Consider the following 23,964-nt stretch of genomic DNA (forward strand, 5'->3'; position numbering starts at 1 on the left):
AAATGGAGTGTTGCTGACCCCCCTCTCCCCCCCTGCCCCGATTGACAGGCAGAGGCGATCGCATTCTCTGCGGGGTGCCGCAGAAAATGCAGGCACATGCGTATGCTCTTAGCAATTTTTGCAGTTGGATCACTTATTGTGATTGCAATCCAACCTGAATCAGGCCCTATTACCTATCACAATGCGCTGCGGGCAGTACAAAATTGGTTTAATATAGGAGAAAAACCCCCAGACCTGTGCTCCTTAACTGTACCTGGTGGCTAGTGGAGCGGCTGCCCAGTAATCAGTGTCCACGCCAGTGCGCACACGGTCCACCCCCTACGGCCACGCTCCCCTTCATCAGCGGCCTCGTGATCCGGAAGGGCGGTGTGTGTGTGACTGACCTTAGGAAGAAACCGGAGCCTCCGCTGCAGTGACCCAGCAACCAGGGCACGGGAGTATACAGCGCCGCTGGGAGTGATGAAGCTGCAGTAAAGATGTCTATTAGACCTAGCCTGCTGCAGCCCTTGTAGATTCTCATAAAACAAGTTCTTCTTTTCTTGTCAAAATGAATAGCTAAGAATAGGCTGCCTGAGGCAGGCCCCTGTTAAGTGGCCTGCTACTGAAGGCACCAACTACAAACTGAGCTCCCTGTTCATGGAAGCGGGGTTATAGAGGAGGATGCACTGAGCATCTTGGGAACAGTCAAAAGCTTTGAGCCGGTTGGTGCCTCAGATCAAGATCCTACTCTACACCCCAATGTGAATCCTTGTGGAGTCCTGTGTACCCCACAGAAGAAATTAATGTGTCACACCCATTGGCAGCAACCTTAGAATAGCTGCTGATGGGCACAATTGAGAAAGGAAGGGGGGGGGGGACATTTGAATCCAGCACATAGATGCAATTCAAATATGTAATTTGTACCTTCCTATTTTAAAATATAATGGATGAACTTCACCCTGTGAGAACAATCTTCATGATCAAGAGATCTCATATGCAAAATAAGTATGAGTTGGGATAGGGCTGGGGAGGGTGGCTGCTCGGCCCCTCCCCCGTCAAGTTAAGGAGATTCAACTGAGGAAGCACAAGGGAACTCTCGTCTGGGGACAACAACTGCAGGGAGACCACATCTTTTCAGATGAACATGGGAGGGCGGAAGGCTGCCTAATACTGAAGCACCATCAAATATCAAACCATATGCAACAACTAGTACAAGCATTCCTGGGGGAAGGTCTGCAGCAGACGGATTTGCATACGGTGATGTCATCCAAGCAGTGGGCCAAAGTTGGCTGGAACCCTCATTTGCATATGAAAATAGAAAAGGGGCATGCAGGGCATGGCGGCCTTTTGCGGTGCTTGGATGACCCCTAGTTCGCATTAAACACCCCCACCCTCCTTTGGTGTGGGGCTCATGTTGGCTATGCCCCAGCCCCTGAAGCATTCAAGCTGATTTCTTGCAGCAGCTGGGCACTGTAACAGCTCCAGAGCTGCTCTGTAAGGCAACTAAAAGGGTGTGGGCCCTGCAGCACTACCTGTAGTTCGCATTGTGTGTTGGAAGGCACAAAGTAAGCAGACGGGAGAAGTCAGGATAGTGCGCAAGGGCATAGAAGGCAGTGGCTCCAGAAAAGAGAAGTGGAAACAGACAGCAAACTAGGCTGGAGAGAGACCTGAGACAAAGAGATCTGAATTATACGAGAGCCGACCAGGGGAAACACAAATTATGCAATCAAGTTTCCCACATTTGGGGAAATCGCAGGAGCAGCACACCCAGAGTGCAATGGGTGAGCCTTGCCCTTGGAGAAGCACCTTCATGATCATAGTATCTCACCTGGCAGGTAAGTAGGAGTTGGGCTAGAGCTGGGGAGGGTCACTGCTCGGGCACCCCCCTGTCAAGTGAAGGAGATCCAACTGAGGCAGCACAAGGGTACTCTCGAAAGAAGAACAAGGCTAGAGGAATATATGAGACAAAGAAATCTGACTTTTACCAGAGCTGACCAGAGGAAAACACAAACACAGTCCCCCACTACCACAAAAAATGCAGGCGAGTTTCCCACATTTGGGGAAATCACAGGGGTCAGCATACCCAGAATGCAATGAATGAACCTCACCCTGGGAGAACAATCTTCATGACCATGGTATCTCCTATGCAAAATAAGTATGATTTGGGATAGGGCTGGGGAGGGCCGCTGCTCAGGCACATCTCTGTCAAGTAAAGGAGATTCAACTGAGGCAGCACAAGGGAACTCTCATCTGGGGACAACAACTGCAGGGAGAACACATATTTTCAGATGAACATGGGAGGGAAGAAGGGAATTCCACATCCTGATTGCCCTAACAGTGAAGAAACCTTTCCTCCATTGCGTTCTGAACTTTCCTCCAGTCGCAGCGAGTGACCACGTGTTCTTTTAATAAATAATTCCTCTGATAACTCTTTGTTATGTATCTTTACATATTTGAAGATATTAATAATATCTCCTCTTAGGCACCTCTTTTCTAGTGTATAAATATTCAGCCTAGTAAGTCTTTCCTTATAGTCCAGTACTTTAAGGCCTTTAATCAATTTAGTCTTCAGGATCTCTGACACTTCCATGAGCAGCAGAGTAGTGCAATGGAAGCATGCTGGGCCCATAACCCAGAGGTCGATTGATCGAAACTATCCTCTGCTATGTGCATTTTTTTTTTTATAATTAAAGTAATCAAAAACTGGGATTGATATTTTGGCACTTTTATTTTTACTTAAAGTACAATAACTTTTATCATTTTAATTTGTTTTAATAGTATATTGACAGCATTGTTTTCTTTCAAAAATCCACTTAATTTTCTTTACCCTATTACTGAAATGGTAATTGACAAAAACAAACTACATTGTCACCAGAAGAGCAATGCAAAATGTACAAGTGATATATGAAAATCATCTTCCATCTTGAATTTCAATGATGCATTGGGACAACAATTTGTGAGAAACATCTTCACCCATAAAGAAAGATTTTCTTAATTCCTTACCTGTGTGCTGATTAGATATCACCTTGTTTTCACATTAAACAGACTTCCCCATGAGGAAGCAGCAAGGATGCAGTGACGTTTCCTGGTGTCAACCTGTATTATTTCAGTAGACATTGAAATGAGGATGCATCTTTGATGCCTTTCCAATGAAGCAAGTTTAATTCAGTAATAGGTGAAAAACCATTCCTACAAAGGTGTTAATCAGAGACTTGGCTTTGTGGACACTTTTCAGAGAGCAAATTTGTTAGCATAAACATAAAATCAGAAAATGAAGAGCTGTTTAATCACTCAATTGGACTTTTCTGCCAGCATAATTTTTTTTCTCTGCAACTCACTGCTAAATTGTGCTTCCTAGCTGTTTTTTTATAAAATCACTTAATCAAATCTAACTCTGATTACATCAGAGAAGGCCAGGTACCCTACACCATAAGGGGGGTTTTTGAAATTTTGACTTGTCTACTTAAAGATCACCAAAATCTGATTACAAGTTCAATTACATCCCTGGGTGGGATTGAACCACCAACCTTTTGGTTAATAGCCAAACATGCTAACCGATTGCGCCACAGAGACACCTTGCGAAAGTCAATACTGACAAAGGCTAATAAGCATTCATCTAGAACGTTTCCTAGAAAAACTTTAAAAAGTCAATAATCTGGAGAATTTTTGTAAGAAACACATTGGTACTTTCCCATGATGAGTGAGTGCTTCAGGATTTCTTGCACTTACATGGGCTATTAACCAAAAGGTTGGTGGTTCAATCCCACCCAGGGATGTAATTGACCTTGTCATCAGATTTTGGTGATCTTTAAGTAGACAAGTCAAAATTTCAAACCCCCTCTTATGGTGTAGGGTACCTGGCCTTCTCTGACGTAATCAGAGTTAGATTTAATTAAGTGATTTTATAAAAAACAGCTAGGAAGCACAATTTAGCAGTGGGTTGCAGAGAAAAAAATAACATTTTAAACCTACCGGTAATTTTTTTTTCTCGTAGTCCGTAGAGGATGATGGGGACTCCGTAAGGACCATGGGGGATAGACGGGCTCCGCAGCAGACATGGGCACTTTAAGAAAGACTTTAGATCTGGGTGTGCACTGGCTCCTCCCTCTATGCCCCTCCTCCATACCTCAGTTAGAGAAACTGTGCCCAGAGGAGACGGACAGTACGAGGAAAGGATTTTTGTTAATCCAAGGTCAAGATTCATACCAGCCACACCAATCACACCGTATAACTTGTGATATACTACCCAGTTAACAGTATGAAAACAACATAGCATCAGTCCAAGACCGATGAAAACTAACATATAACCCTTATGTAAGCAATAACTATATACAAGTCTTGCAGAAGTAGACCGCACTTGGGACGGGCACCCAGCATCCTCTACGGACTACGAGAAAAAGATTTACCGGTAGGTTTAAAATCTTATTTTCTCTTACGTCCTAGAGGATGCTGGGGACTCCGTAAGGACCATGGGGATTATACCAAAGCTCCCAAACGGGCAGGAGAGTGCGGATGACTTTGCAGCACCGATTGAGCAAACAGGAGGTCCTCCTCAGCCAGGGTATCAAACTTATAGAACTTTGCAAAGGTGTTTGAACCAATTTTGACCCACTGCTTGGATGACATCACCATATGCAAATCCATCTGCGGCAGGCCTTCCCCCAGGAATGCTTGCACTAGTTGTTGCATTTGGTTTGTTGTTTGGGGGTGCTTCAGTATTAGGCAGCCTTCTGCCCTCCCATGTTCATCTGAAAATATGTGTTCTCCCTGCAGTTGTTGTCCCCAGATGAGAGTTCCCTTGTGCTGCCTCAGTTGAATCTCCTTTACTTGACAGAGATGTGCCTGAGCAGCGGCCCTCCCCAGCCCTATCCCAAATCATACTTATTTTGCATAGGAGATACCATGGTCATGAAGATTGTTCTCCCAGGGTTAGGTTAATTCATTGCATTCTGGGTATGCTGACCCCTGTGATTTCCCCAAATGTGGGAAACTCAACTGCATTATTTGTGGTAGTGGGGGACTGTGTTTGTGCTTTCCTCTGGTCAGCTCTGGTAAAAGTCAGATTTCTTTGTCTCAGATCTTCCTCTAGCCTTGTTCTTCTTTCGAGAGTTCCCTTGTGCTGCCTCAGTTGGATCTCCTTCACTTGACAGGGGGGTGCCCGAGCAGCGACCCTCCCCAGCTCTAGCCCAACTCCTACTTACCTGCCAGGTGAGATACTATGATCATGAAGATGCTTCTCCCAGGGCAAGGCTCACCCATTGCACTCTGGGTGTGCTGCCCCTGCGATTTCCCCAAATGTGGGAAACTTGACTGCATAATTTGTGTTTCCCCTGGTCGGCTCTCATATAATTCAGATCTCTTTGTCTCAGGTCTCTCTCCAGCCTAGTTTGCTGTCTGTTTCCACTTCTTTTTTCTTGAGCCCCTCCCTTCTATACCCTTGTGCACTATCCTGACTTCTCCCGTCTGCTTACTTTGTGCCTTCCAACGCACAATACAAACTACAGGTAGTGCTGCAGGGCCCACACCCTTTTACTTGCTTTACAGAGCAGCTCTGGAGCTGTTACAGTGCCCAGCTGCTGCAAGAAATCAGCTTGAATGCTTCAGGGGCTGGGGCATAGCCAACATGAGCCCCACACCGAAGGAGGGTGGAGGTGTTTAATGCGAACTAGGGGTCATCCAAGCGCCGCAAAAGGCCGCCATGCCCTGCACACCCCTTTATTCTTTTCATATGCAGACGAGGGTTGAAGCCAACTTTGACCCACTGCTTGGATGACATCACCATATTCAAATCCATCTGCTGCAGGCCTTCCCCCAGGAATGCTTGCACTAGTTGTTGCATTTGGTTTGTTGTTTGGGGGTGCTTCAGTATTAGGCAGCCTTCTGCCCTCCCATGTTCATCTGAAAATATGTGTTCTCCCTGCAGTTGTTGTCCCCAGATGAGAGTTCCCTTGTGCTGCCTCAGTTGAATCTCCTTTACTTGACAGAGATGTGCCTGAGCAGCGGCCCTCCCCAGCCCTATCCCAAATCATACTTATTTTGCATAGGAGATACCATGGTCATGAAGATTGTTCTCCCAGGGTTAGGTTCATTCATTGCATTCTGGGTATGCTGACCCCTGTGATTTCCCCAAATGTGGGAAACTCAACTGCATTATTTGTGGTAGTGGGGGACTGTGTTTGTGCTTTCCTCTGGTCAGCTCTGGTAAAAGTCAGATTTCTTTGTCTCAGATCTTCCTCTAGCCTTGTTCTTCTTTCGAGAGTTCCCTTTTGCTGCCTCAGTTGGATCTCCTTCACTTGACAGGGGGGTGCCCGAGCAGCGACCCTCGCCAGCTCTAGCCCAACTCCTACTTACCTGCCAGGTGAGATACTATGATCATGAAGATGCTTCTCCCAGGGCAAGGCTCACCCATTGCACTCTGGCTGTGCTGCCCCTGCGATTTCCCCAAATGTGGGAAACTTGACTGCATAATTTGTGTTTCCCCTGGTCGGCTCTCATATAATTCAGATCTCTTTGTCTCAGGTCTCTCTCCAGCCTAGTTTGCTGTCTGTTTCCACTTCTTTTTTCTTGAGCCCCTCCCTTCTATACCCTTGTGCACTATCCTGACTTCTCCCATCTGCTTACTTTGTGCCTTCCAACGCACAATGCAAACTACAGGTAGTGCTGCAGGGCCCACACCCTTTTACTTGCTTTACAGAGCAGCTCTGGAGCTGTTACAGTGCCCAGCTGCTGCAAGAAATCAGCTTGAATGCTTCAGGGGCTGGGGCATAGCCAACATGAGCCCCACACCGAAGGAGGGTGGAGGTGTTTAATGCGAACTAGGGGTCATCCAAGCGCCGCAAAAGGCCGCCATGCCCTGCACACCCCTTTTTTCTTTTCATATGCAGACGAGGGTTGAAGCCAACTTTGACCCACTGCTTGGATGACATCACCATATGCAAATCCATCTGCTGCAGGCCTTCCCCCAGGAATGCTTGCACTAGTAGTTGCATTTGGTTCGTTGTTTGGGGGTGCTTCAGTTTTAGGCAGCCTTCTGCCCTCCCATGTTCATCTGAAAATATGTGTTCTCCCTGCAGTTGTTGTCCCCAGATGAGAGTTCCCTTGTGCTGCCTCAGTTGAATCTCCTTTACTTGACAGAGATGTGCCTGAGCAGCGGCCCTCCCCAGCCCTATCCCAAATCATACTTATTTTGCATAGGAGATACCTTGGTCATGAAGATTGTTCTCCCAGGGTGAGGTTCATTCATTGCATTCTGGGTATGCTGACCCCTGTGATTTCCCCAAATGTGGGAAACTCGACTGCATTATTTGTGGTAGTGGGGGACTGTGTTTGTGCTTTCCTCTGGTCAGCTCTGGTAAAAGTCAGATTTCTTTGTCTCAGATCTTCCTCTAGCCTTGTTCTTCTTTCGAGAGTTCCCTTGTGCTGCCTCAGTTGGATCTCCTTCACTTGACAGGGGGTGCCCAAGCAGCAATCCTCCACAGCTCTAGCCCAACTCCTACTTACCTGCCAGGTGAGATACTATGATCTTCACTGTTAGGGCAATCAGGATGTGGAATTCCCTGCCAGGGAAGGTGGTAATGGCGGACTCTGTAATTGGATTTAAAAAAGGAATGGATACATTTCTGAATGAAAAAGCTATCCAAGGTTATAATACTTAAAATATCAACATGGTTAATCCGGGGGTAACATGAGTTGTAGTAGTTAACTAGTCATAAAACATTATTCAGCAAGTATGTAGAATCATCACAACTTAAAACAGGTTGAACACGATGGGCAATTTGCCTCTTTTCAACCTCAAAAACTATATTACTATATGTTACTATATTACTATGTTACTGTAGTATACAGAACACCACAATGTAATGAGCAGTGATAGTGAGCACTGATGAGGATACTAGAACTGACACTGAGCAGCAAGATGCAGCACTGGACTATTAGTAATGTACTGTAGTATGCTGAGCACCACAATGCAGCACAAGACAATGAGCAGTGATACTGAGCACTGATGAGGATACTACTGAGAACTGACACTGAGCAGGAGAGACACACTACTAGTATTACTGAGCAGCAATAAGTAACCACTGATACTGAGCACTGATATTGAGATTTCCACTGAGAGAACATAGCCACGTCCTCTCCGCTCCCTCTTCAATGCACGAGTAAAAATGGCGGCAACGCGCAGCTCTTTATATGAAATCCGAATCTCGCGAGAATCCGACAGCGGGATGATGACATTTTCCCTTGTTCAGGTTTTCCGAGTCAGGCGGGAACAACCGAGCCTGCCTCGGACCAGTGTAAACCACGTGGAGTTCGTGGGGAATTCGGTTCTCGGAGAACCGAACCCGCTCCTCTCTACCTTATACCCATATATTTTTTTATTTTCAATCTAAGCCCCTGCAGTTTTCTGTAAGCATCTGCTTCGCTATGATGATCAACAAGTCACAAGGGCAAACACTCAGGGCTTGAGGCGTAGATCTTAGGACCAGCTGCTACAAGCATGGCAGAGGTGTCACTATCACTGGTGACACCCAGAGAGGTGGCGAAGGAGATTGTAATGCAGTGCGCGCAGATAAGCAGCGCAATGGTAAAAAGGAGGCATGGTTTCATAGGTAGGGGTGTGGCCTGGTGGCCTGAATCTACATTTTGTTGCTCCGGGTGTCCCGGGGGTTGGGGGCTGCACCCGGGGACTAGTGTGTGAGCGGTGCTGGCTCCTGCACAGTGACAGGACATGGCCACCCAGCATGACGCCTCCCTTCTTGACCAATCTGTAATTGCAGTCGCACTGCAGTTCAGCGTGATCATAAAAAATGGTGTAGCCTCCTGCTGGTGCAGACTGTATGTGCGCGCAGGAAGCCGCCACCATTTTTGTGATCACAGCGGCTGAATGTGATGTCATACAGCCGCTGTGACCACGCCCCCTGTGTCTACTCCGTTGCAGACCCCATTTTGAAGCCTTGCCCCCGCACCGCTCCATCCCTGACTTGGAAATGGAGTGTTGCTGACCCCCCTCTCCCCCCCTGCCCCGATTGACAGGCAGAGGCGATCGCATTCTCTGCGGGGTGCCGCAGAAAATGCAGGCACATGCGTATGCTCTTAGCAATTTTTGCAGTTGGATCGCTTACTGTGATTGCAATCCAACCTGAATCAGGCCCTATTACCTATCACAATGCGCTGCGGGCAGTACAAAATTGGTTTAATATGGGAGAAAAAACCCCAGACCTGTGCTCCTTAACTGTACCTGGTGGCTCGTGGAGCGGCTGCCCAGTAATCAGTGTCCACGCCAGTGCGCACACGGTCCACCCCCTACGGCCACGCTCCCCTTCATCAGCGGCCTCGTGATCCGGAAGGGCGGTGCGTGTGTGACTGACCTTAGGAAGAAACCGGAGCCTCCGCTGCAGTGACCCAGCAACCAGGGCACGGGAGTATACAGCGCCGCTGGGAGTGATGAAGCTGCAGTAAAGATGTCTATTAGACCTAGCCTGCTGCAGCCCTTGTAGATTCTCATAAAAAAAGTTCTTATTTTCTTGTCAAAATTAATAGCTAAGAATAGGCTGCCTGAGGCAGGCCCCTGTTAAGTGGCCTGCTACTGAAGGCACCAACTACAAACTGAGCTCCCTGTTCATGGAAGCGGGGTTATAGAGGAGAATGCGCTGAGCATCTTGGGAACAGTCAAAAGCTTTGAGCCGGTTGGTGCCTCAGATCAAGATCCTACTCTACACCCCAATGTGAATCCTTGTGGAGTCCAGTGTACCCCACAGAAGAAATTAATGTGTCACACCCATTGGCAGCAACCTTAGAATAGCTGCTGACGGGCACAATTGAGAAAGGAAGGGGGGGGGACATTTGAATCCAGCACATAGATGCAATTCAAATATGTAATTTGAACCTTCCTATTTTAAAATATAATGGATGAACTTCACCCTGTGATAACAATCTTCATGATATAGAGATCTCATATGCAAAATAAGTATGAGTTGGGATAGGGCTGGGGAGGGTGGCTGCTCGGGCAAGCCCCTCCCCCGTCAAGTTAAGGAGATTCAACTGAGGAAGCACAAGGGAACTCTCGTCTGGGGACAACAACTGCAGGGAGACCACATTTTTTCAGATGAACATGGGAGGGCGGAAGGCTGCCTAATACTGAAGCACCATCAAATATCAAACCATATGCAATAACTAGTACAAGCATTCCTGGGGGAAGGTCTGCAGGAGACGAATTTGCATACGGTGATGTCATCCAAGCAGTGGGCCAAAGTTGGCTGGAACCCTCATCTGCATATGAAAAGAGAAAAGGGTTATGCAGGGCATGGCAGCCTTTTGCGGCGCTTGGATGACCCCTAGTTCGCATTAAACACCTCCACCCTCCTTCGGTGTGGGGCTCATGTTGGCTATGCCCCAGCCCCTGAAGCATTCAAGCTGATTTCTTGCAGCAGCTGGGCACTGTAACAGCTCCAGAGCTGCTCTGTAAGGCAAATAAAAGGGTGTGGGCCCTGCAGCACTACCTGTAGTTCGCATTGTGCGTTGGAAGGCACAAAGTAAGCAGATGGGAGAAGTCAGGATAGTGCGCAAGGGCATAGAAGGGAGCGGCTCAAGAAAAGAGAAGTGGAAACAGACAGCAAACTAGGCTGGAGAGAGACCTGAGACAAAGAGATCTGAATTATACGAGAGCCGACCAGGGGAAACACAAATTATGCAGTCAAGTTTCCCATATTTGGGGAAATCGCAGGGGCAGCACACCCAGAGTGCAATGGTTGAGCCTTGCCCTGGGAGAAGCACCTTCAAGATCATAGTATCTCACCTGGCAGGTAAGTAGGAGTTGGGCTAGAGCTGGGGAGGGTCGCTGCTCGGGCACCCCCCTGTCAAGTGAAGGAGATCCAACTGAGGCAGCACAATGGAACTCTCGAAAGAAGAACAAGGCTAGAGGAAGATCTGAGACAAAGAAATCTGACTTTTACCAGAGCTGACCAGCGGAAAACACAAACACAGTCCCCAACTACCACAAATAATGCAGGCGAGTTTCGCACATTTGGGTAAATCACAGGGGTCAGCATACCCAGAATGCAATGAATGAACCTCACCCTGGGTGAACAATTTTCATGACCATGGTGTCTCCTATGCAAAATAAGTATGATTTGGGATAGGGCTGGGGAGGGCCGCTGCTCAGGCACATCTCTGTCAAGTAAAGGAGATTCAACTGAGGCAGCACAAGGGAACTCTCATATGGGGACAACAACTGCAGGGAGAACACATATTTTCAGATGAACATGGGAGGGCAGAAGGCTGCCTAATACTGAAGCACCCCCAAACAACAAACCAAATGCAACAACTAGTGCAAGCATTCCTGGGGGAAGGCCTGCAGCAGATGGATTTGCATATGGTGATGTTATCCAAGCAGTGGGTCAAAGTTGGCTTCAACCCTCATCTGCATATGAAAAGAGAAAAGGGGCGTGCAGGGCATGGCGGCCTTTTGCGGTGCTTGGATGACCCCTAGATCGCATTAAACACCCCCACCCTCCTTTGGTGTGGGGCTCATGTTGGCCATGCCCCATCCCATGAAGCATTCAAGCTGATTTCTTGCAGCAGCTGGGCACTGTAACAGCTCCAGAGCTGCTCTGTAAGGCAAGTAAAAGGGTGTGGGCCCTGCAGCACTACCTGTAGTTTGCATTGTGCATTGGAAGGCACAAAGTAAGCAGACGGGAGGAGAAGTCAGGATAGTGCACAAGGGTATAGAAGGGAGGGGCTCAAGAAAAAAGAAGTGGAAACAGAGAGCAAACTAGGCTGGAGAGAGACCTGAGACAAAGAGATCTGAATTATACGAGAGCCGACCAGAGGAAACACAAATTATGCAGTCAAGTGTCCCACATTTGGGGAAATCGTAGGAGCAGCACACCCAGTGTGCAATGGGTGAGCCTTGCCCTGGGAGAAGCACCTTCCTGATTATAGTATCTCACCTGGGTGTGCTGCCCCTGCGATTTCCCCAAATGTGGGAAACTTGACTGCATAATTTATGTTTCCCCTGGTCGGCTCTCATATAATTCAGATCTCTTTGTCTCAGGTCTCTCTCCAGCCTAGTTTGCTGTCTGTTTCCACTTCTTTTTTCTTGAGCCCCTCCCTTCTATACCCTTGTGGACTATCCTGACTTCTCCTCCTGTCTGCTTACTTTGTGCCTTCCAATGCACAATGCAAACTACAGGTAGTGCTGCAGGGCCCACACCCTTTTACTTGCCTTACAGAGCAGCTCTGGAGCTGTTACAGTGCCAAGCTGCTGCAAGAAATCAGCTTGAATGCTTCAGGGGCTGGGGCATGGCCAACATGAGCCCCACACCGAAGGAGGGTGGGGGTGTTTAATGCGAACTAAGGGTCATCCAAGCGCCGCAAAAGGCCGCCATGCCCTGCATACCCCTTTTCTCTTTTCATATGCAGATGAGGGTTCCAGCCAACTTTGGCCCACTGCTTGGATGACATCACTATATGCATATCCGTCTTCTGCAGACCTTCCCCCAGGAATGCTTGTACTAGTTGTTGCATTTGGTTTGTTGTTTGGGGGTGCTTCAGTATTAGGCAGCCTTCTGCCCTCCCATGTTCATCTGAAAATATGTGTTCTCACTGCAGTTGTTGTCCCCAGATGAGAGTTCCCTTGTGCTGCCTCAGTTGAATCTCCTTTACTCTAAAACTTGTAAAACTTAGCAAAAGTGTTTACTAAATAGCTGCTCGGCAAAGTTGCAATGCCGAGACTCCCCGACCAGCTGCCCAGGATGAACCCACCTTTCTAGTAGAATGGGTCTTCACCTAATTCAGTAACGGCAATCCTGCCGTGGAATGAGCATGCTGAATCTTACCACAGATCCAGCGCATAATTGTCTACATGGAAGCAGGACACCCAATCCTGTTGGGAGCATACAGGACAAACAGAGCCTCTGTTTTCCTAATCTGAACCGTTCTGGTGACATAAATTTTCAAAGTTCTGACCACAGCCAGAGACTTTGACTCAACGAAGGTGTCAGTGGCCAAAGGCACCATGTGGAAAGATGAACCACCTTCGGCAGAAATAGTTGACGTGTCCTCAATTCTGCTCTATCTTCATGAAATATCAAATAAAGGCTCTTGTGATACTGCATGGTTTGTACTGTTTTCCATGTGCTCCCAGATCTTTCAAGCAAGAAGCATGGTCAAGAAAGTTCTGTTTGAAAAGAAACAACATTTACTGTCATTGTTATAGAATTTGGGAGAAAAAACAAGAAGAAATCTGCACTGTTGACGCACTGGACAGAATGAATGAATCATAAAATATAACCTTTATTAAGTATGTATTAAAATTGGATAAATATTAATATTATTATCCCAAACTGCAGTGAAACATAAAGGTTAAAATCACAGAACTAACATACATGTGCATAAGAAGAATAAAGAGATGTGAAAAAAAGGTTTAAAAAGCGTGTCCGTGTGTGATTATTTTTGAAGGCACAACCCTGGCGGGGTTGTTTATATAGATATATATGTTGCTAATAATCACTTTCTAGCGTAATGTTATTAAATAGCTGTTAGTATCTATGTCGTCAGGTACCACTGGGTCGTATCCTATATACTCCTGTGGGAAACTTGACTGCATAATTTGTGTTTCCCCTGGTCGGCTCTCGTATAATTCAGATCTCTTTGTCTCAGGTCTCTCTCCAGCCTAGTTTGCTGTCTGTTTCCACTTCTCTTTTCTTGAGCCGCTGCCTTCTATGCCCTTGTGCACTCTCCAGACTTCTCCTGTCTGCTTACTTTGTGCCTTCCAACGCACAATGCAAACTACAGGTAGTGCTGCAGGGCCCACACCCTTTTACTTGCCTTACAGAGCAGCTCTGGAGCTGTTACAGTGCCCAGCTGCAGCAAGAAATCAGCTTGAATGCTTCAGGGGCTGGGGCATAGCCAACATGAGCCCCACACCGACGGAGGGTGGAGGTGTTTAATGCAAACTAGGGGTCAGCCAAGCGCCGCAAAAGGCCGCCATGCCCTGCATGCCCCTTTTCTCTTTTCATATGCAGACGAGGGTTGAAGCCAACTTTGACCCACTGCTTGGATGACATCACCATATGCAAATCCATCTGCGGCAGGCCTTCCCCCAGGAATGCTTGCACTAGTTGTTGCATTTGGTTTGTTGTTTGGGGGTGCTTCAGTATTAGGCAGCCTTCTGCCCTCCCATGTTCATCTGAAAATATGTGTTCTCCCTGCAGTTGTTGTCCCCAGATGAGAGTTCCCTTGTGCTGCCTCAGTTGAATCTCCTTTACTTGACAGAGATGTGCCTGAGCAGCGGCCCTCCCCAGCCCTATCCCAAATCATACTTATTTTGCATAGGAGATACCATGGTCATGAAGATTGTTCTCCCAGGGTTAGGTTCATTCATTGCGTTCTGGGTATGCTGACCTCTGTGATTTCCCCAAATGTGGGAAACTCAACTGCATTATTTGTGGTAGTGGGGGACTGTGTTTGTGCTTTCCTCTGGTCAGCTCTGGTAAAAGTCAGATTTCTTTGTCTCAGATCTTCCTCTAGCCTTGTTCTTCTTTCAAGAGTTCCCTTGTGCTGCCTCAGTTGGATCTCCTTCACTTGACAGGGGGGTGCCCGAGCAGCGACCCTCCCCAGCTCTAGCCCAACTCCTACTTACCTGCCAGGTGAGATACTATGATCATGAAGTTGCTTCTCCCAGGGCAAGGCTCACCCATTGCACTCTGGGTGTGCTGCCCCTGCGATTTCCCCAAATATGGGAAACTTGATTGCATAATTTGTGTTTCCCCTAGTCGGCTCTCATATAATTCAGATCTCTTTGTCTCAGGTCTCTCTCCAGCCTAGTTTGCTGTCTGTTTCCACTTCTTTTTTCTTGAGCCCCTCCCTTCTATACCCTTGTGCACTATCCTGACTTCTCCTCCTGTCTGCTTACTTTGTGCCTTCCGATGCACAATGCAAACTACAGGTAGTGCTGCAGGGCCCACACCCTTTTACTTGCCTTACAGAGCAGCTCTGGAGCTGTTACAGTGCCCAGCTGCTGCAAGAAATCAGCTTGAATGCTTCAGGGGCTGGGGCATAGCCAACATGAGCCCCACACCGACGGAGGGTGGAGGTGTTTAATGCGAACTAAGGGTCATCCAAGCGCCGCAAAAGGCCGCCATGCCCTGCATACCCCTTTTCTCTTTTCATATGCAGATGAGGGTTCCAGCCAACTTTGGCCCACTGCTTGGATGACATCACTGTATGCAAATCCGTCTTCTGCAGACCTTCCCCCAGGAATGCTTGTACTAGTTGTTGCATTTGGTTTGTTGTTTGGGGGTGCTTCAGTATTAGGCAGCCTTCCACCCTCCCATGTTCATCTGAACAGATGTGGTCTCCCTGCAGTTGTTGTCCCCAGACGAGAGTTCCCTTGTGGGTCCTCAGTTGAATCTCCTTAACTTGACGGGGGAGGGGCTGCCCGAGCAGCCACCCTCCCCAGCCCTATCCCAACTCATACTTATTTTGCATATGAGATCTCTTGATCATGAAGATTGTTCTCACAGGGTGAGGTTCATCCATTATATTTTAAAATAGGAAGGTACAAATTACATATTTGAATTGCATCTATGTGCTGGATTCAAATGTCCCCCCCCCCCCTTCCTTTCTCAATTGTGCCCGTCAGCAGCTATTCTAAGGTTGCTGCCAATGGGTGTGACACATTAATTTCTTCTGTGGGGTACACTGGACTCCACAAGGATTCACATTGGGGTGTAGAGTAGGATCTTGATCTGAGGCACCAACCGGCTCAAAGCTTTTGACTGTTCCCAAGATGCTCAGCGCATCCTCCTCTATAACCCCGCTTCCATGAACAGGGAGCTCAGTTTGTAGTTGGTGCCTTCAGTAGCAGGCCACTTAACAGGGGCCTGCCTCAGGCAGCCTATTCTTAGCTATTAATTTTGACAAGAAAAGAAGAACTTGTTTTATGAGAATCTACAAGGGCTGCAGCAGGCTAGGTCTAATAGACATCTTTACTGCAGCTTCATCACTCCCAGCGGCGCTGTATAATCCCGTGCCCTGGTTGCTGGGTCACTGCAGCGGAGGCTCCAGTTTCTTCCTAAGGTCAGTCACACACACACCGCCCTTCCGGATCACGAGGCCGCTGATGAAGGGGAGCGTGGCCGTAGGGGGTGGACCGTGTGCGCACTGGCGTGGACACTGATTACTGGGCAGCCGCTCCACTAGCCACCAGGTACAGTTAAGGAGCACAGGTCTGGGAGTTTTACTCCTATATTAACCCAATTTTGTACTGCCCGCAGCGCATTGTGATAGGTAATAGGGCCTGATTCAGGTTGGAATGCAATCACAATAAGCGATCCAACTGCAAAAACAATACAGCTTTTCCTTGCCGATATCTCTCTTTTGCAAAGAGCTAGGCATTGGAAAATTCAGGGCTATAACGTGTAGATGAAGCACTAACAGTAGGCTTTAAAATTTTCATTCTAGTGTCTTTAGTTTGGGAGAAAAATGCAAAGGTACAATACAGCTTTTCCTTGCCGATATCTCTCTTTTGCAAAGAGATAGGCATTGGAAAATTCAGGGCTATAACGTGTAGATGAAGCACTAACAGGAGGCTTTAAAATTTTCATTCTAGTGTCTTTCGTTTGGGAGAAAAATGCAAAGGTACAATACAGCTTTTCCTTGCCAATATCTCTCTTTTGCAAAGAGCTAGGCATTGGAAAATTCAGGGCTATAACGTGTAGATGAAGCACTAACAGGAGGCTTTAAAATTTTCATTCTAGTGTCTTTCGTTTGGGAGAAAAATGCAAAAGTACAATGCAGCTTTTCCTTGCCGATATCTCTCTTTTGCAAAGAGATAGGCATTGGAAAATGCAGGGCTATAACGTGTAGATGAAGCACTAACAGTAGGCTTTAAAATTTTCATTCTAGTGTCTTTAGTTTGGGAGAAAAATGCAAAGGTACAATACAGCTTTTCCTTGCCGATATCTCTCTTTTGCAAAGAGATAGGCATTGGAAAATTCAGGGCTATAACGTGTAGATGAAGCACTAACAGGAGGCTTTAAAATTTTCATTCTAGTGTCTTTCGTTTGGGAGAAAAATGCAAAGGTACAATACAGCTTTTCCTTGCCGATATCTCTCTTTTGCAAAGAGATAGGCATTGGAAAATTCAGGGCTATAACGTGTAGATGAAGCACTAACAGGAGGCTTAAAAATTTTCATTCTAGTGTCCTTCGTTTGGGAGAAAAATGCAAAGGTACAATACAGCTTTTCCTTGCCAATATCTCTCTTTTGCAAAGAGATAGGCATTGGAAAATTCAGGGCTATAACGTGTAGATGAAGCACTAACAGGAGGCTTTACAATTTTCATTCTAGTGTCTTTCGTTTGGGAGAAAAATGCAAAGGTACAATACAGCTTTTCCTTGCCGATATCTCTCTTTTGCAAAGAGATAGGCATTGGAAAATTCAGGGCTATAACGTGTAGATGAAGCACTAACAGGAGGCTTAAAAATTTTCATTCTAGTGTCCTTCGTTTGGGAGAAAAATGCAAAGGTACAATACAGCTTTTCCTTGCCGATATCTCTCTTTTGCAAAGAGATAGGCATTGGAAAATTCAGGGCTATAACGTGTAGATGAAGCACTAACAGGAGGCTTTAAAATTTTCATTCTAGTGTCCTTCGTTTGGGAGAAAACTGCAAAGGTACAATACAGCTTTTCCTTGCCGATATCTCTCTTTTGCAAAGAGATAGGCATTGGTAAATTCAGGGCTATAACGTGTAGATGAAGCACTAATAGGAGGCTTTAAAATTTTCATTCTAGTGTCCTTCGTTTGGGAGAAAAATGCAAAGGTACAATACAGCTTTTCCTTGCCGATATCTCTCTTTTGCAAAGAGATAGGCATTGGAAAATTCAGGGCTATAACGTGTAGATGAAGCACTAACAGGAGGCTTTAAAATTTTCATTCTAGTGTATTTCGTTTGGGAGAAAAATGCAAAGGTACAATACCGCTTTTCCTTGCCGATATCTCTCTTTTGCAAAGAGCTAGGCATTGGAAAATTCAGGGCTATAACGTGTAGATGAAGCACTAATAGGAGGCTTTAAAATGTTCAATCTAGTGTCCTTCGTTTGGGAGAAAAATGCAAAGGTACAATACAGCTTTTCCTTGCCAATATCTCTCTTTTGCAAAGAGCTAGGCATTGGAAAATTCAGGGCTATAACGTGTAGATGAAGCACTAACAGGAGGCTTTAAAATTTTCATTCTAGTGTCTTTCGTTTGGGAGAAAAATGCAAAAGTACAATGCTGCTTTTCCTTGCCAATATCTCTCTTTTGCAAAGAGATAAGCATTGGAAAATTCAGGGCTATAACGTGTAGATGAAGCACTAACAGGAGGCTTTAAAATTTTCATTCTAGTGTCCTTCGTTTGGGAGAAAAATGCAAAGGTACAATACAGCTTTTCCTTGCCAATATCTCTCTTTTGCAAAGAGATAGGCATTGGAAAATTCAGGGCTATAACGTGTAGATGAAGCACTAACAGGAGGCTTTAAAATTTTCATTCTAGTGTCTTTCGTTTGGGAGAAAAATGCAAAGGTACAATACAGCTTTTCCTTGCCGATATCTCTCTTTTGCAAAGAGATAGGCATTGGAAAATTCAGGGCTATAACGTGTAGATGAAGCACTAACAGGAGGCTTAAAAATTTTCATTCTAGTGTCCTTCGTTTGGGAGAAAAATGCAAAGGTACAATACAGCTTTTCCTTGCCGATATCTCTCTTTTGCAAAGAGATAGGCATTGGAAAATTCAGGGCTATAACGTGTAGATGAAGCACTAACAGGAGGCTTTAAAATTTTCATTCTAGTGTCCTTCGTTTGGGAGAAAACTGCAAAGGTACAATACAGCTTTTCCTTGCCGATATCTCTCTTTTGCAAAGAGATAGGCATTGGTAAATTCAGGGCTATAACGTGTAGATGAAGCACTAATAGGAGGCTTTAAAATTTTCATTCTAGTGTCCTTCGTTTGGGAGAAAAATGCAAAGGTACAATACAGCTTTTCCTTGCCGATATCTCTCTTTTGCAAAGAGATAGGCATTGGAAAATTCTGGGCTATAACGTGTAGATGAAGCACTAACAGGAGGCTTTAAAATTTTCATTCTAGTGTCTTTCGTTTGGGAGAAAAATGCAAAGGTACAATACAGCTTTTCCTTGCCGATATCTCTCTTTTGCAAAGAGCTAGGCATTGGAAAATTCAGGGCTATAACGTGTAGATGAAGCACTAATAGGAGGCTTTAAAATGTTCAATCTAGTGTCCTTCGTTTGGGAGAAAAATGCAAAGGTACAATACAGCTTTTCCTTGCCGATATCTCTCTTTTGCAAAGAGATAGGCATTGGAAAATTCAGGTCTATTACGTGTAGATGAAGCACTAAAAGGAGGCTTTAAAATTTTCATTCTAGTGTCTTTCGTTTGGGAGAAAAATGCAAAAGTACAATGCAGCTTTTCCTTGCCGATATCTCTCTTTTGCAAAGAGATAGGCATTGGAAAATTCAGGGCTATAACGTGTAGTTGAAGCACTAACAGGAGGCTTTAAAATTTTCATTCTAGTGTCTTTCGTTTGGGAGAAAAATGCAAAGGTACAATACAGTTTTTCCTTGCCGATATCTCTCTTTTGCAAAGAGATAGGCATTGGAAAATTCAGGGCTATAACGTGTAGATGAAGCACTAACAGGAGGCTTTAAAATTTTCATTCTAGTGTCTTTCGTTTGGGAGAAAAATGCAAAGGTACAATACAGCTTTTCCTTGCCAATATCTCTCTTTTGCAAAGAGCTAGGCATTGGAAAATTCAGGGCTATAACGTGTAGATGAAGCACTAACAGGAGGCTTTAAAATTTTCATTCTAATGTCTTTCGTTTGGGAGAAAAATGCAAAAGTACAATGAAGCTTTTCCTTGCCGATATCTCTCTTTTGCAAAGAGATAGGCATTGAAAAATGCAGGGCTATAACGTGTAGATGAAGCACTAACAGTAGGCTTTAAAATTTTCATTCTAGTGTCTTTCGTTTGGGAGAAAAATGCAAAGGTACAATACAGCATTTCCTTGCCGATATCTCTCTTTTGCAAAGAGATAGGCATAGGAAAATTCAGGGCTATTACGTGTAGATGAAGCACTAAAAGGAGGCTTTAAAATTTTCATTCTAGTGTCTTTCATTTGGGAGAAAAATGCAAAAGTACAATGCAGCTTTTCCTTGCCGATATCTCTCTTTTGCAAAGAGATAGGCATTGGAAAATGCAGGGCTATAACGTGTAGATGAAGCACTAACAGGAGGATTTAACATTTTCATTCTAGTGTCTTTCGTTTGGGAGAAAAATGCAAAGGTACAATACAGCATTTCCTTGCCGATATCTCTCTTTTGCAAAGAGATAGGCATTGGAAAATTCAGGGCTATAACGTGTAGATGAAGCACTAACAGGAGGCTTTAAAATTTTCATTCTAGTGTCCTTCGTTTGGGAGAAAAATGCAATGGTACAAGACAGCTTTTCCTTACCAATATCTCTCTTTTGCAAAGTGCTGCGCATTTGAAAATTCAGGGCTATGTCGTGTAGATGATGGCCTAACAGGAGGCTTTCAAATTTTCTTTCTAGTGTCCTTCGTTTGGGAGAAAAATGCAAAGGTACAAGACAGCTTTTCCTTGCCAATATCTCTCTTTTGCAAAGAGCTAGGCATTGGAAAATTCAGGGCTATAACGTGTAGATGAAGCACTAACAGTAGGCTTTAAAATTTTCATTCTAGTGTCTTTAGTTTGGGAGAAAAATGCAAATGTACAATACAGCTTTTCCTTGCCGATATCTCTCTTTTGCAAAGAGATAGGCATTGGAAAATTCAGGGCTATAACGTGTAGATGAAGCACTAACAGGAGGCTTTAAAATTTTCATTCTAGTGTCTTTCGTTTGGGAGAAAAATGCAAAGGTACAATACAGCTTTTCCTTGCCAATATCTCTCTTTTGCAAAGAGCTAGGCATTGGAAAATTCAGGGCTATAACGTGTAGATGAAGCACTAACAGGAGGCTTTAAAATTTTCATTCTAGTATCTTTCGTTTGGGAGAAAAATGCAAAAGTACAATGCAGCTTTTCCTTGCCGATATCTCTCTTTTGCAAAGAGATAGGCATTGGAAAATGCAGGGCTATAACGTGTAGATGAAGCACTAACAGTAGGCTTTAAAATTTTCATTCTAGTGTCTTTAGTTTGGGAGAAAAATGCAAAGGTACAATACAGCTTTTCCTTGCCGATATCTCTCTTTTGCAAAGAGATAGGCATTGGAAAATTCAGGGCTATAACGTGTAGATGAAGCACTAACAGGAGGCTTTAAAATTTTCATTCTAGTGTCTTTCGTTTGGGAGAAAAATGCAAAGGTACAATACAGCTTTTCCTTGCCGATATCTCTCTTTTGCAAAGAGATAGGCATTGGAAAATTCAGGGCTATAACGTGTAGATGAAGCACTAACAGGAGGCTTAAAAATTTTCATTCTAGTGTCCTTCGTTTGGGAGAAAAATGCAAAGGTACAATACAGCTTTTCCTTGCCAATATCTCTCTTTTGCAAAGAGATAGGCATTGGAAAATTCAGGGCTATAACGTGTAGATGAAGCACTAACAGGAGGCTTTAAAATTTTCATTCTAGTGTCTTTCGTTTGGGAGAAAAATGCAAAGGTACAATACAGCTTTTCCTTGCCGATATCTCTCTTTTGCAAAGAGATAGGCATTGGAAAATTCAGGGCTATAACGTGTAGATGAAGCACTAACAGGAGGCTTAAAAATTTTCATTCTAGTGTCCTTCGTTTGGGAGAAAAATGCAAAGGTACAATACAGCTTTTCCTTGCCGATATCTCTCTTTTGCAAAGAGATAGGCATTGGAAAATTCAGGGCTATAACGTGTAGATGAAGCACTAACAGGAGGCTTTAAAATTTTCATTCTAGTGTCCTTCGTTTGGGAGAAAACTGCAAAGGTACAATACAGCTTTTCCTTGCCGATATCTTTCTTTTGCAAAGAGATAGGCATTGGTAAATTCAGGGCTATAACGTGTAGATGAAGCACTAATAGGAGGCTTTAAAATTTTCATTCTAGTGTCCTTCGTTTGGGAGAAAAATGCAAAGGTACAATACAGCTTTTCCTTGCCGATATCTCTCTTTTGCAAAGAGATAGGCATTGGAAAATTCAGGGCTATAACGTGTAGATGAAGCACTAACAGGAGGCTTTAAAATTTTCATTCTAGTGTATTTCGTTTGGGAGAAAAATGCAAAGGTACAATACCGCTTTTCCTTGCCGATATCTCTCTTTTGCAAAGAGCTAGGCATTGGAAAATTCAGGGCTATAACGTGTAGATGAAGCACTAATAGGAGGCTTTAAAATGTTCAATCTAGTGTCCTTCGTTTGGGAGAAAAATGCAAAGGTACAATACAGCTTTTCCTTGCCAATATCTCTCTTTTGCAAAGAGCTAGGCATTGGAAAATTCAGGGCTATAACGTGTAGATGAAGCACTAACAGGAGGCTTTAAAATTTTCATTCTAGTGTCTTTCGTTTGGGAGAAAAATGCAAAAGTACAATGCTGCTTTTCCTTGCCAATATCTCTCTTTTGCAAAGAGATAAGCATTGGAAAATTCAGGGCTATAACGTGTAGATGAAGCACTAACAGGAGGCTTTAAAATTTTCATTCTAGTGTCCTTCGTTTGGGAGAAAAATGCAAAGGTACAATACAGCTTTTCCTTGCCAATATCTCTCTTTTGCAAAGAGATAGGCATTGGAAAATTCAGGGCTATAACGTGTAGATGAAGCACTAACAGGAGGCTTTAAAATTTTCATTCTAGTGTCTTTCGTTTGGGAGAAAAATGCAAAGGTACAATACAGCTTTTCCTTGCCGATATCTCTCTTTTGCAAAGAGATAGGCATTGGAAAATTCAGGGCTATAACGTGTAGATGAAGCACTAACAGGAGGCTTAAAAATTTTCATTCTAGTGTCCTTCGTTTGGGAGAAAAATGCAAAGGTACAATACAGCTTTTCCTTGCCGATATCTCTCTTTTGCAAAGAGATAGGCATTGGAAAATTCAGGGCTATAACGTGTAGATGAAGCACTAACAGGAGGCTTTAAAATTTTCATTCTAGTGTCCTTCGTTTGGGAGAAAACTGCAAAGGTACAATACAGCTTTTCCTTGCCGATATCTCTCTTTTGCAAAGAGATAGGCATTGGTAAATTCAGGGCTATAACGTGTAGATGAAGCACTAATAGGAGGCTTTAAAATTTTCATTCTAGTGTCCTTCGTTTGGGAGAAAAATGCAAAGGTACAATACAGCTTTTCCTTGCCGATATCTCTCTTTTGCAAAGAGATAGGCATTGGAAAATTCAGGGCTATAACGTGTAGATGAAGCACTAACAGGAGGCTTTAAAATTTTCATTCTAGTGTATTTCGTTTGGGAGAAAAATGCAAAGGTACAATACCGCTTTTCCTTGCCGATATCTCTCTTTTGCAAAGAGCTAGGCATTGGAAAATTCAGGGCTATAACGTGTAGATGAAGCACTAATAGGAGGCTTTAAAATGTTCAATCTAGTGTCCTTCGTTTGGGAGAAAAATGCAAAGGTACAATACAGCTTTTCCTTGCCAATATCTCTCTTTTGCAAAGAGCTAGGCATTGGAAAATTCAGGGCTATAACGTGTAGATGAAGCACTAACAGGAGGCTTTAAAATTTTCATTCTAGTGTCTTTCGTTTGGGAGAAAAATGCAAAAGTACAATGCTGCTTTTCCTTGCCAATATCTCTCTTTTGCAAAGAGATAAGCATTGGAAAATTCAGGGCTATAACGTGTAGATGAAGCACTAACAGGAGGCTTTAAAATTTTCATTCTAGTGTCCTTCGTTTGGGAGAAAAATGCAAAGGTACAATACAGCTTTTCCTTGCCAATATCTCTCTTTTGCAAAGAGATAGGCATTGGAAAATTCAGGGCTATAACGTGTAGATGAAGCACTAACAG

General features: G+C 44.6%; 10 non-coding genes and 3 pseudogenes across 10 annotated transcripts; 7 read left to right on the forward strand and 6 right to left on the reverse strand.

Annotated features, from left to right (window-relative positions):
* Nucleotides 1-1,659: 1,659 nt before the first annotated feature.
* On the reverse strand, nucleotides 1,660-1,822 carry LOC135047853 (U1 spliceosomal RNA). Its single transcript, XR_010239827.1, has one exon. It is a non-coding gene; the product is annotated as a U1 spliceosomal RNA (small nuclear RNA).
* A 152-nt stretch (nucleotides 1,823-1,974) lies between these two features.
* LOC135047932 (U1 spliceosomal RNA) lies at nucleotides 1,975-2,138 on the reverse strand. Its single transcript, XR_010239900.1, has one exon. It is a non-coding gene; the product is annotated as a U1 spliceosomal RNA (small nuclear RNA).
* A 1,340-nt stretch (nucleotides 2,139-3,478) lies between these two features.
* TRNAN-AUU (transfer RNA asparagine (anticodon AUU)) lies at nucleotides 3,479-3,552 on the reverse strand. Its single transcript has one exon. It is a non-coding gene; the product is annotated as a tRNA-Asn (tRNA).
* Nucleotides 3,553-4,856: 1,304 nt separating this feature from the next.
* LOC135047904 (U1 spliceosomal RNA) lies at nucleotides 4,857-5,020 on the forward strand. The gene has a single exon (XR_010239873.1). It is a non-coding gene; the product is annotated as a U1 spliceosomal RNA (small nuclear RNA).
* Nucleotides 5,021-5,172: 152 nt separating this feature from the next.
* Nucleotides 5,173-5,314, forward strand: LOC135047835 (U1 spliceosomal RNA; annotated as a pseudogene).
* Nucleotides 5,315-6,006: 692 nt separating this feature from the next.
* Nucleotides 6,007-6,170, forward strand: LOC135047900 (U1 spliceosomal RNA). The gene has a single exon (XR_010239869.1). It is a non-coding gene; the product is annotated as a U1 spliceosomal RNA (small nuclear RNA).
* A 152-nt stretch (nucleotides 6,171-6,322) lies between these two features.
* On the forward strand, nucleotides 6,323-6,464 carry LOC135047852 (U1 spliceosomal RNA; annotated as a pseudogene).
* Nucleotides 6,465-7,156: 692 nt separating this feature from the next.
* Nucleotides 7,157-7,320, forward strand: LOC135047914 (U1 spliceosomal RNA). The gene has a single exon (XR_010239883.1). It is a non-coding gene; the product is annotated as a U1 spliceosomal RNA (small nuclear RNA).
* Nucleotides 7,321-10,623: 3,303 nt separating this feature from the next.
* On the reverse strand, nucleotides 10,624-10,786 carry LOC135047856 (U1 spliceosomal RNA). Its single transcript, XR_010239830.1, has one exon. It is a non-coding gene; the product is annotated as a U1 spliceosomal RNA (small nuclear RNA).
* A 152-nt stretch (nucleotides 10,787-10,938) lies between these two features.
* Nucleotides 10,939-11,102, reverse strand: LOC135047829 (U1 spliceosomal RNA). Its single transcript, XR_010239813.1, has one exon. It is a non-coding gene; the product is annotated as a U1 spliceosomal RNA (small nuclear RNA).
* Nucleotides 11,103-11,776: 674 nt separating this feature from the next.
* On the reverse strand, nucleotides 11,777-11,932 carry LOC135047870 (U1 spliceosomal RNA). The gene has a single exon (XR_010239839.1). It is a non-coding gene; the product is annotated as a U1 spliceosomal RNA (small nuclear RNA).
* Nucleotides 11,933-14,293: 2,361 nt separating this feature from the next.
* LOC135047927 (U1 spliceosomal RNA) lies at nucleotides 14,294-14,457 on the forward strand. The gene has a single exon (XR_010239896.1). It is a non-coding gene; the product is annotated as a U1 spliceosomal RNA (small nuclear RNA).
* Nucleotides 14,458-14,609: 152 nt separating this feature from the next.
* On the forward strand, nucleotides 14,610-14,744 carry LOC135047858 (U1 spliceosomal RNA; annotated as a pseudogene).
* The last annotated feature ends 9,220 nt before the right edge of the window (nucleotides 14,745-23,964 follow it).

Source organism: Pseudophryne corroboree, unplaced genomic scaffold, assembly GCF_028390025.1.
Source record: "Pseudophryne corroboree isolate aPseCor3 unplaced genomic scaffold, aPseCor3.hap2 scaffold_943, whole genome shotgun sequence".
Lineage (NCBI taxonomy): Eukaryota > Metazoa > Chordata > Amphibia > Anura > Myobatrachidae > Pseudophryne > Pseudophryne corroboree.